This window comes from Gigantopelta aegis, chromosome 15 (assembly GCF_016097555.1).
Source record: "Gigantopelta aegis isolate Gae_Host chromosome 15, Gae_host_genome, whole genome shotgun sequence".
NCBI classification, from domain to species: domain Eukaryota; kingdom Metazoa; phylum Mollusca; class Gastropoda; order Neomphalida; family Peltospiridae; genus Gigantopelta; species Gigantopelta aegis.
In genome coordinates this window covers 30,168,000-30,180,893 of record NC_054713.1, presented here as the reverse complement: position 1 = coordinate 30,180,893, position 12,894 = coordinate 30,168,000, and the positions used below count along the sequence as shown (strand labels likewise).

The window sequence follows — 12,894 nt, the reverse complement described above, 5'->3', positions numbered from 1 at the left end:
ATTTTGTTTGAATTACAAATAAAAAAGCTTATAACATGTGTTTGCCTACATGTAGGCCTACAGCGGCCCGCTGTTGGCCCAACGTTGGCGCAATGATATTTTCCATGGCTAGTACAAGACTAATTTACCATCAGAAATAATAATTATGTACAGATCTGTCCATATTTTGCTTGAATTACAAAAAAATAATAAATAAAAAAAGATTTTAAAAAGTTGCCTACAGTGGCCTGCCGTCAGCCATACATTGGTGCAATGACAATATTTTCAGTGACTAAGATCAACATTAATTTACCTGGATATAAATAATAATTATGTAGATATATGTCTATATTTTGTTAGACTTAACTTGTTTTAATAAAATTTTAAAAAGCATGCACACAACAGCTCATCATAAAGAAATTTTGCCCACAGCGGCCCACTGTTGGCCCAACGTAGGGCCAGATCAACCATCGCTGATAAAGAAATTTTGCCTGTTGTTGGGACTGCTGCAGAACAAGTGTTCGTTATGAATGGTGTAGAATACTGAGATTAAGCTTGCCACCTTAGGCTTTATGGTGCAAATTCAAAGTGTAAATTATATATAATTCTGTTTTTAAAACAAATGTCTTTACACTATTGTGTGGTTCGCCAGACAGCGGAGGAATACAACATAAATAGGAAACAAGATGGCGGCGTCCATTCAAGATATTTGAATTTATAAGTTAAAATGCCAAGTTCTTTTCATCACGCACGTGGAATATGTCTAGCATACATGAAGACTGATTTTGTAAGTATCTGACTACATGTAGCACCTATTTTTTTAAATCTTAGCAGTTCATGTTTTCATTTTAAACTGATCATTGTCGGATTTTCCAAAACATTGATTGCGCTTTTTCAAATTTCAGTTAAAAAATTTTTTTTTACTAATATAGTAATAATCCTTTGTCTGATGAATTTATTTGATGTACGTCAATGCATGGTGGATAGCTATTTCATTTAGTATAAAGACAAGTACTAAAAGTTTAAAATAGTGCTAATTATAGTAATTTAGTCAGAAAAATGTTTCGATTTTTTATTTAATATATTTTTTTTGTTTGACAGGTAAAAAACGAATATATAAATAGATGTCTTTCGTTGTACTCAATAACTGTTTACAAATATCAGTTACTACAACTGCTCCTATTGCCTTGGGGTTTTAATTAGCACTAATGTGTGAAGTCCATTAATTACAGGTAGTCTGTGGGAAGTCTGCCAGATAAGACAGGTACAAAGTGATCAGGCTAGCACCACCTCTTAGTCTATAGAATTTTTATTACCCCAATTAGCAGCTTAATCCCTTTGTAAGTGGTTATCCTAGGACTTGCTGTGTGTGTGAATTGCAGAATGTTGCTGTTACAGAATGTAAGAAAGCATTTACTCATATTGTAAGTCAAAAACTACAAGATCAGTATATATACAAGCTTGGAATGATAATTTAAATTCATATCCGAAATGTTCCACATACAGAATTTTCAAATTGACTCTTTCATGCGAACATTATCTTCTATATTTACCTGAAAAACTGCGAACAATATATTGTCGATTCAGGACTTGTAATCACTATCTACCAATTGAAACTGGCCAATGGCAAAATATCGATAGACAAGAACGAAAATGTCCTCTCTGTAACACCACTTTAAGTGATGAATATCATTATTTATTTGAGTGTACATATTTCTCCAATGAAAGATTCATATATATCTAAAAAAATATTATTATGACAGACCCAATACTTATAAATTCTGTCAATTATTTAATTCGAAAAAGCTATCAACGACAAAGAAATTATGTATGTTCCTAAATGTGATTAACTCTGTTCTCAAAAATATCTATACAGCATAATTATAGACAATACGTAATGGTTAAAATCTAAAATATACTACTGTTTATAACACTGTTATATTATTATACCTATTGTTATATTATGTGTATATCGTGTGTGTATGTATATATATATATTTGTCAAGCGTTTACTGCAGCCGTCTGTATAATGTTTGTAAACCACCTCAATGCATCACCATTTGGTGATCTGAGTTGAATAAAGTTCTGTTCTGTTCTGTTACATAAATGATTGCACTTCTTTTAATTAAAATAGATGTGATGTTGTAAAAGTTGGTTTGAATGTACAGTGGCACAAATGTCCCTCCATTACTGGTCACCATGACTGAATTTATATAATTTAAAAAAAAGAAAGAATAGTATAACTCATTAATATATATCTACTTCCAAGCTATTAGTTGATTATATGGATTAAAAAAATTAAAACATTCAGTGTTTCTGCCATAATCTTTTTTTTGGGGTATGGCGCTATGGAATTGAATGCAACCACAGTCAACAAGGGGTATGGAGGGCCTCTCCCGGAAAGAAAATAGGTTAGGGTTAAGAAAAGCATACAGTAATGATAAGAATAATTAATTTTGTCAAAAGGTTAACTTAAAAAAAAAAAAATCTGCCAAAAATTTGTGTATGGCATCATACCCATTTTACCCTCTGGCAGAAACCCAGACATTAATTTACTTTTACATAATTTTATTTAGAAAATTCATGGGTTTTTTTGGTAATCGAGGGACATCACAATTATATTTTAATTACGTATCTATAATATTTAAAAGTGAACGATTTAGCTAAATAATTTGGACTCTAGTACAAATTTTCAACAAAAAAAAAGTTATTTATTTTTGACAAAAAGTAACTCTTGTTGAAGTCTAAAATACAATTTGTTAAAATAGCCATAACTTTTGAATGGCTTGGTATATTTTAGAACTGTCAACAGTTTTTGGAACTAGACATAATTACATGTAAATAGCTAAGTTATTGAATTCACAAATAATTTATTTTCTCCAATGTGGAATTTGTTTGATCTTGCTTGCCCTTAAGCATTATTGTTAATATAAAGTATACAGTAAAATACATTTAAACTGTATCTACATGTATCTCATAGTTTTTGACATGCAATAATATTTGTCTTTTCTCCCCCATTTTCTTCAGAGAGTGTTTGCTTGAATCCAGAGACAAACATAATGGTATGAAGCATCTTCCCATGGAATTACCATTCTGCATGTCTTACTGAAGTATTTATCATTTCTGTAAGTGGCTCTGTCTTTGCTGTTTTACTGCATATTTCATTATGGCATGTTTTGTTTTTTAAATTTGATTAGAAACTTAATGTACTAGTTTAACTATTTAGAATCATATAGCAATATTGAACAAAATGTTTGAGTCCAAAGTTTGAGCCCTGACGTTTAATTATAGTTTGTTGGATTCAGTGGGGTTTTTAACATTCAAATATGCATATTTATAAAGACAATTCCTCATGCTAATATTACATTTTTCTATAGTTATTTGTATGATTGCTGACACTTGGGAATAAAAAAATCAGCTTAACCCATTTACGAGATACACAAAATTAAATTCAAGTAACCCATTGTCTTTTGTGTAACCCATTATACCCATATAAACAGATGTTCATGCAGATAAAAAATAGGTTATGCAAAATTAGATTTGCAAATGAAACCATCATTACCACAAATAATAATATTGTTTTTAAATTTAAAGATATTTTAAGTCCATTAATCCATTTTATAGCTGTCCTTTAATAAATGTTCACCAGATATAGAATTACAAAGAATAAATGCTTCTCAATGAAATGGTATTTTTACATAATTTGTGCATGTATACCTTGTGATATTTGTTTGAATGCTAATCCCTCATTGATAATTAAGGTACAATGTATGGTGTTAATATTTAAGTTATTAATTATTAGTAAACCTATGAAAGTGCATAATTTTTACTAAGTGAGGCTTTGGTATCAACTTGTTTAGGTCAAATGACATTTATAGTTAATGGTAATAGTCACCTTTAATTTCATCTTCATCTGTTATTTCATGTCTTAATAACATCAGTGCATGTTCAACTTTTATATACCCAAAGGTCTGATTTGTTGAACTCAGACACAGTACATCATCATGTTTGTACAATAAACACAATCATTAATTTGTTTGAACATAGTATTATAATTTTTACATTTTAAGAATTAATCTTCCTACATGCATTTGTTACTCATTGGGAGCTGGATGTAGCCCAGTGGTAAAACACTCACTTGATGTGCAGTCAGTTTGGGATTGATGCATTTATTACTCACTGGGAGCTGGATGTAGCCCAGTGGTAAAACACTCACTTGATGTGCAGTCAGTTTGGGATTGATGCATTTATTACTCACTGGGAGCTGGATGTAGCCCAGTGGTAAAACACTCACTTGATGTGCAGTCAGTTTGGGATTGATGCATTTATTACTCACTGGGAGCTGGATGTAGCCCAGTGGTAAAACACTCACTTGATGTGCAGTCAGTTTGGGATTGATGCATTTATTACTCACTGGGAGCTGGATGTAGCCCAGTGGTAAAACACTCACTTGATGTGCAGTCAGTTTGAGATTGATGCATGTATTACTCACTGGGAGCTGGATGTAGCCCTGTGGTAAAACACTCACTTGATGTGCAGTCAGGTTGGATTGATGCATTTATTACTCATTGGGAGCTGGATGTAGCCCAGTGGTAAAACACTCACTTGATGTGCAGTCAGTTTGGATTGATGCATTTATTACTCATTGGGAGCTGGATGTAGCCCAGTGGTAAAACACTCACTTGATGTGCAGTCAGTTTGGATTGATGCATGTATTACTCATTGGGAGCTGGATGTAGCCCAGTGGTAAAACACTCACTTGATGTGCAGTCAGTTTGGGATTGATGCATTTGTTACTCATTGGGAGTTGGATGTAGCCCAGTGGTAAAACACTCACTTGATGTGCAGTCAGTTTGGGATTGATGCATTTATTACTCATTGGGAGCTGGATGTAGCCCAGTGGTAAAACACTCACTTGATGTGCAGTCAGTTTGGGATTGATGCATTTGTTACTCATTGGGAGCTGGATGTAGCCCTGTGGTAAAACACTCACTTGATGTGCAGTCAGTTTGGGATTGATGCATTTGTTACTCATTGGGAGCTGGATGTAGCCCAGTGGTAAAACACTCACTTGATGTGCAGTCAGTTTGGGATTGATGCATTTGTTACTCATTGGGAGCTGGATGTAACCCAGTGGTAAAACACTCACTTGATGTGCAGTCATTTGGGATTGATGCATGTATTACTCATTGGGAGCTGGATGTAGCCCAGTGGTAAAACACTCACTTGATGTGCAGTCAGTTTGGGATTGATGCATTTATTACTCATTGGGAGCTGGATGTAGCCCTGTGGTAAAACACTCACTTGATGTGCAGTCAGTTTGGGATTGATGCATTTATTACTCATTGGGAGCTGGATGTAGCACAGTGGTAAAACACTCACTTGATGTGCAGTCAGTTTGGGATTGATGCATTTGTTACTCATTGGGAGCTGGATGTAGCCCAGTGGTAAAACACCCACTTGATGTGCAGTCAGTTTGGGATTGATGCATTTGTTACTCATTGGGAGCTGGATGTAGCCCAGTGGTAAAACACTCACTTGATGTGCAGTCAGTTTGGGATTGATGCATTTATTACTCATTGGGAGCTGGATGTAGCCCAGTGGTAAAACACTCACTTGATGTGCAGTCAGTTTGGGATTGATGCATTTGTTACTCATTGGGAGCTGGATGTAGCCCAGTGGTAAAACACTCACTTGATGTGCAGTCAGTTTGGGATTGATGCATTTGTTACTCATTGGGAGCTGGATGTAGCACAGTGGTAAAACACTCACTTGATGTGCAGTCAGTTTGGGATTGATGCATTTGTTACTCATTGGGAGCTGGATGTAGCCCAGTGGTAAAACACCCACTTGATGTGCAGTCAGTTTGGGATTGATGCATTTGTTACTCATTGGGAGCTGGATGTAGCCCAGTGGTAAAACACTCACTTGATGTGAGTCAGTTTGGGATTGATGCATTTATTACTCATTGGGAGCTGGATGTAGCCCAGTGGTAAAACACTCACTTGATGTGCAGTCAGTTTGGGATTGATGCATTTGTTACTCATTGGGAGCTGGATGTAGCCCAGTGGTAAAACACTCACTTGATGTGCAGTCAGTTTGGGATTGATGCATTTGTTACTCATTGGGAGCTGGATGTAGGCCTGTGGTAAAACACTCACTTGATGTGCAGTCAGTTTGGGATTGATGCATGTATTACTCATTGGGAGCTGGATGTAGCCCAGTGGTAAAACACTCACTTGATGTGCAGTCAGTTTGGGATTGATGCATTTGTTACTCATTGGGAGCTGGATGTAGCCCAGTGGTAAAACACTCACTTGATGTGCAGTCAGTTTGGGATTGATGCATTTATTACTCATTGGGAGCTGGATGTAGCCCAGTGGTAAAACACTCACTTGATGTGCAGTCAGTTTGGGATTGATGCATTTGTTACTCATTGGGAGCTGGATGTAGCCCTGTGGTAAAACACTCACTTGATGTGCAGTCAGTTTGGGATTGATGCATTTGTTACTCATTGGGAGCTGGATGTAACCCAGTGGTAAAACACTCACTTGATGTGCAGTCATTTGGGATTGATGCATTTATTACTCACTGGGAGCTGGATGTAGCCCAGTGGTAAAACACTCACTTGATGTGCAGTCAGTTTGGGATTGATGCATTTATTACTCACTGGGAGCTGGATGTAGCCCAGTGGTAAAACACTCACTTGATGTGCAGTCAGTTTGGGATTGATGCATTTGTTACTCATTGGGAGCTGGATGTAACCCAGTGGTAAAACACTCACTTGATGTGCAGTCATTTGGGATTGATGCATGTATTACTCATTGGGAGCTGGATGTAGCCCAGTGGTAAAACACTCACTTGATGTGCAGTCAGTTTGGGATTGATGCATTTATTACTCATTGGGAGCTGGATGTAGCCCAGTGGTAAAACACTCACTTGATGTGCAGTCAGTTTGGGATTGATGCATTTGTTACTCATTGGGAGCTGGATGTAGCCCAGTGGTAAAACACTCACTTGATGTGCAGTCAGTTTGGGATTGATGCATTTGTTACTCATTGGGAGCTGGATGTAGCCCAGTGGTAAAACACCCACTTGATGTGCAGTCAGTTTGGGATTGATGCATTTGTTACTCATTGGGAGCTGGATGTAGCCCAGTGGTAAAACACTCACTTGATGTGCAGTCAGTTTGGGATTGATGCATTTGTTACTCATTGGGAGCTGGATGTAGCCCAGTGGTAAAACACTCACTTGATGTGCAGTCAGTTTGGGATTGATGCATTTGTTACTCATTGGGAGCTGGATGTAGCCCAGTGGTAAAACACTCACTTGATGTGCAGTCAGTTTGGGATTGATGCATTTGTTACTCATTGGGAGCTGGATGTAGCACAGTGGTAAAACACTCACTTGATGTGCAGTCAGTTTGGGATTGATGCATTTGTTACTCATTGGGAGCTGGATGTAGCCCAGTGGTAAAACACCCACTTGATGTGCAGTCAGTTTGGGATTGATGCATTTGTTACTCATTGGGAGCTGGATGTAGCCCAGTGGTAAAACACTCACTTGATGTGCAGTCAGTTTGGGATTGATGCATTTATTACTCATTGGGAGCTGGATGTAGCCCAGTGGTAAAACACTCACTTGATGTGCAGTCAGTTTGGGATTGATGCATTTGTTACTCATTGGGAGCTGGATGTAGCCCAGTGGTAAAACACTCACTTGATGTGCAGTCAGTTTGGGATTGATGCATTTGTTACTCATTGGGAGCTGGATGTAGGCCTGTGGTAAAACACTCACTTGATGTGCAGTCAGTTTGGGATTGATGCATGTATTACTCATTGGGAGCTGGATGTAGCCCAGTGGTAAAACACTCACTTGATGTGCAGTCAGTTTGGGATTGATGCATTTGTTACTCATTGGGAGCTGGATGTAGCCCAGTGGTAAAACACTCACTTGATGTGCAGTCAGTTTGGGATTGATGCATTTATTACTCATTGGGAGCTGGATGTAGCCCAGTGGTAAAACACTCACTTGATGTGCAGTCAGTTTGGGATTGATGCATTTGTTACTCATTGGGAGCTGGATGTAGCCCTGTGGTAAAACACTCACTTGATGTGCAGTCAGTTTGGGATTGATGCATTTGTTACTCATTGGGAGCTGGATGTAACCCAGTGGTAAAACACTCACTTGATGTGCAGTCATTTGGGATTGATGCATTTATTACTCACTGGGAGCTGGATGTAGCCCAGTGGTAAAACACTCACTTGATGTGCAGTCAGTTTGGGATTGATGCATTTATTACTCACTGGGAGCTGGATGTAGCCCAGTGGTAAAACACTCACTTGATGTGCAGTCAGTTTGAGATTGATGCATGTATTACTCATTGGGAGCTGGATGTAGCCCTGTGGTAAAACACTCACTTGATGTGCAGTCAGTTTGGATTGATGCATTTATTACTCATTGGGAGCTGGATGTAGCCCAGTGGTAAAACACTCACTTGATGTGCAGTCAGTTTGGATTGATGCATGTATTACTCATTGGGAGCTGGATGTAGCCCAGTGGTAAAACACTCACTTGATGTGCAGTCAGTTTGGGATTGATGCATTTGTTACTCATTGGGAGTTGGATGTAGCCCAGTGGTAAAACACTCACTTGATGTGCAGTCAGTTTGGGATTGATGCATTTATTACTCATTGGGAGCTGGATGTAGCCCAGTGGTAAAACACTCACTTGATGTGCAGTCAGTTTGGGATTGATGCATTTGTTACTCATTGGGAGCTGGATGTAGCCCTGTGGTAAAACACTCACTTGATGTGCAGTCAGTTTGGGATTGATGCATTTGTTACTCATTGGGAGCTGGATGTAGCCCAGTGGTAAAACACTCACTTGATGTGCAGTCAGTTTGGGATTGATGCATTTGTTACTCATTGGGAGCTGGATGTAACCCAGTGGTAAAACACTCACTTGATGTGCAGTCATTTGGGATTGATGCATGTATTACTCATTGGGAGCTGGATGTAGCCCAGTGGTAAAACACTCACTTGATGTGCAGTCAGTTTGGGATTGATGCATTTATTACTCATTGGGAGCTGGATGTAGCCCTGTGGTAAAACACTCACTTGATGTGCAGTCAGTTTGGGATTGATGCATTTATTACTCATTGGGAGCTGGATGTAGCCCAGTGGTAAAACACTCACTTGATGTGCAGTCAGTTTGGGATTGATGCATTTATTACTCATTGGGAGCTGGATGTAGCACAGTGGTAAAACACTCACTTGATGTGCAGTCAGTTTGGGATTGATGCATTTGTTACTCATTGGGAGCTGGATGTAGCCCAGTGGTAAAACACCCACTTGATGTGCAGTCAGTTTGGGATTGATACATTTGTTACTCATTGGGAGCTGGATGTAGCCCAGTGGTAAAACACTCACTTGATGTGCAGTCAGTTTGGGATTGACGCATTTATTACTCATTGGGAGCTGGATGTAGCCCAGTGGTAAAACACTCACTTGATGTGCAGTCAGTTTGGGATTGATGCATTTGTTACTCATTGGGAGCTGGATGTAGCCCTGTGGTAAAACACTCACTTGATGTGCAATCAGTTTGGGATTGATGCATTTGTTACTCATTGGGAGCTGGATGTAGCCCAGTGGTAAAACACTCACTTGATGTGCAGTCAGTTTGGGATTGATGCATTTGTTACTCATTGGGAGCTGGATGTAGGCCTGTGGTAAAACACTCACTTGATGTGCAGTCAGTTTGGGATTGATGCATGTATTACTCATTGGGAGCTGGATGTAGCCCAGTGGTAAAACACTCACTTGATGTGCAGTCAGTTTGGGATTGATGCATTTGTTACTCATTGGGAGCTGGATGTAGCCCAGTGGTAAAACACTCACTTGATGTGCAGTCAGTTTGGGATTGATGCATTTATTACTCATTGGGAGCTGGATGTAGCCCAGTGGTAAAACACTCACTTGATGTGCAGTCAGTTTGGATTGATGCATTTATTACTCATTGGGAGCTGGATGTAGCCCAGTGGTAAAACACTCACTTGATGTGCAGTCAGTTTGGGATTGATGCATTTATTACTCACTGGGAGCTGGATGTAGCCCTGTGGTAAAACACTCACTTGATGTGCAGTCAGTTTGGGATTGATGCATTTATTACTCATTGGGAGCTGGATGTAGCCCAGTGGTAAAACACTCACTTGATGTGCAGTCAGTTTGGGATTGATACATTTGTTACTCATTGGGAGCTGGATGTAGCCCAGTGGTAAAACACTCACTTGATGTGCAGTCAGTTTGGGATTGATGCATTTATTACTCATTGGGAGCTGGGTGTAGCCCTGTGGTAAAACACTCACTTGATGTGCAGTCCGTTTGGGATTGATGCATTTATTACTCATTGGGAGCTGGATGTAGCCCTGTGGTAAAACACTCACTTGATGTGCAGTCCGTTTGGGATTGATGCATTTATTACTCATTGGGAGCTGGATGTAGCCCTGTGGTAAAACACTCACTTGATGTGCAGTCAGTTTGGGATTGATGCATTTATTACTCATTGGGAGCTGGATGTAGCCCAGTGGTAAAACACTCACTTGATGTGCAGTCAGTTTGGGATTGATGCATTTATTACTCATTGGGAGCTGGATGTAGCACAGTGGTAAAACACTCACTTGATGTGCAGTCAGTTTGGGATTGATGCCCATCGGTGGGCCCATTGGACTATTCCTTGCTCCAGCTAGAGCACCACGACTGGTATATCAAAGGCTGTGGTATGTGCTATCCTGTCTGGGATGGAGCATACAAAAGATCCCTTGCTACGAAATAACTAATGGAAAAATGTAGCAAGGTTCCTCTAAGACTGTCAAAATTAACAAATGTTTGACACTGGCCAGTAGCCAATCATTGATAAATGAATGTGCTCTAGTAGTATCGTTAAACAAAACAAATTTGAACAAACTTAACTTATTACTAATTAGAGATATATCATGTTTGTAGTTGGGTTGTGGGTTTGTTTTTAGGCACATGTATGTAAATCAGATGAATTATGCAGTATTTAAACATGATCGCAAAATCCATAGTGATACATGTACATAATATCATGTATTATATCCATTAATACAACTGTATTTTTTCTGTTATATTTCAGAGGTCATTTCCATAGTCTGAAGTCATTTAAAAGAATCAAAAAGTGGTTTTGAACTTCCATTGTTCCAATGTCAGAAATGATAGGGATAAAAAGACACATTAAATACACTATATTTAACTGAATTTCCTAAAATAAAATTAATGTTTTAAATATATGGCTTTTGTTTTCTGTGATAATTACTAATATTGATGTCTGTCTAATTGTGGACTGACATATACTGTTTTATGCTTGTTTACTGACATGAGCCTCTTGTGGTCTGGTAATATGTTTGCAGTGTATGATGATATTATATCATATTCATATTTGTATATTTGAGAATCTTTTTATATGATATTTATATTTGCTGATGTTGGGCTGGCATTGACTCGACATTGGTTGATGTCTCCCAACAACAGGCCACTTTCATATGGATGAGCAAAATGGATTGGCAACAAATACTGTTCATGACTACCATTCTGACAATCAACAGCGGGCCAATATTGGCAACCGACAATGCCGATGGTGGGCCGTCGATGGGCCGACATCTATTTGATGTTGGGCAACGTTGATCCACTTTTGTATGGGCTGATGTTGGCAACTGACAGCATGCCAATGATTGAGTCGATGGTGGGCTATTGATAGGCTGACATCGGTTTAATGTCATTAACCGACAGCGGGCCGACATTGGCAACAGACAAAATGCCAGTGGTTGAGCCTATGGTGGGCCGTTGATGGGCCGACATCTATTCAGTGTTGTTTGCCAACAATGGCCCACTTTGTATGGATGAGTGAAAAGGACTATGGGCTGATGTTGGCAACCGACAGCATATGTCAACGATTGAGTCGATGGCGGGCCATCGATGGGCCGATATCGGCTTAATGTCGGCAACCGACAGCGGACCACTTCCGTACCGACGAGCAAAAAAGACCGGTCCGACATCGGCAACCGACAGCGAGCCAACGATTCAGTTGACGATGGGCCATCGATGGCCCGATGTAAAAGGTCTGCTGGGTGCGAACTCTGCGAAGACCGATGGCTTAACCACTGCGCCACCGACAGTCAAACTCGCAGGCACCAATCAGTTTGTTAACTAAACACCCATTAAAAAGTAATGTGTTCATACCGTGATAGATGCCACTCAGTTGAAATGGATTGGGGGGGGGGGGGGGGGGGGGGGTAGGCTGTCTTAACGATATTCGGTGACTAATGACAAAAGTTAAGGCTTTGACCATGTATGGTGCATAACTATAGTGTAAATTATTCCTATCACAGTTATAACAACCTGTGTTTACTGTACCAGATACCTCTCAAACATGGTTTTTATACGAACATTGCTAATATTTTATCCTTACAATGTTATGTACAGAAACCTATTGCGTTTAAATACAAAGAAACTGTGTGTAAATATAACACAGGTTGTATTTGTTTATCTTATGCTCAATACAACAAGTCTGTAATGAGGGGTTCGAAGACGTTTATTCCGGACTATTTTAAAACCCTATAAATAAAACAAATATATTCTTAACCTTCTGACTACTGCAGGCGAGATATCTCGCCCGACGTCACGTCAGTCGATATACTGTACACTGTACACAGTGCATTCCCCAATTCATATTTCCCGCCGTTTTGCACACGACACTCACCGGAAACGGAAATATAATTAAATAAAAAAGATTTTTTTTCAAAATGGTGGTTTTTGTTTTGATTTTTTCAATTGAAAATACATTGAAATTTTGAGTTCAAAAAGTGGTTTTCGGCAAGTATTTTCGCTTGACAACAAT

The 12,894-nt window shown here is 38.9% G+C and overlaps 1 long non-coding RNA gene across 1 annotated transcript; it reads left to right on the top strand.

The window, feature by feature from the left end:
- Window positions 1–642: 642 nt before the first annotated feature.
- LOC121390470 lies at window positions 643–11,283 on the top strand. Its single transcript, XR_005960214.1, has 3 exons — window positions 643–766; window positions 3,007–3,104; window positions 11,134–11,283. It is a non-coding gene; the product is annotated as an uncharacterized LOC121390470 (long non-coding RNA).
- The last annotated feature ends 1,611 nt before the right edge of the window (window positions 11,284–12,894 follow it).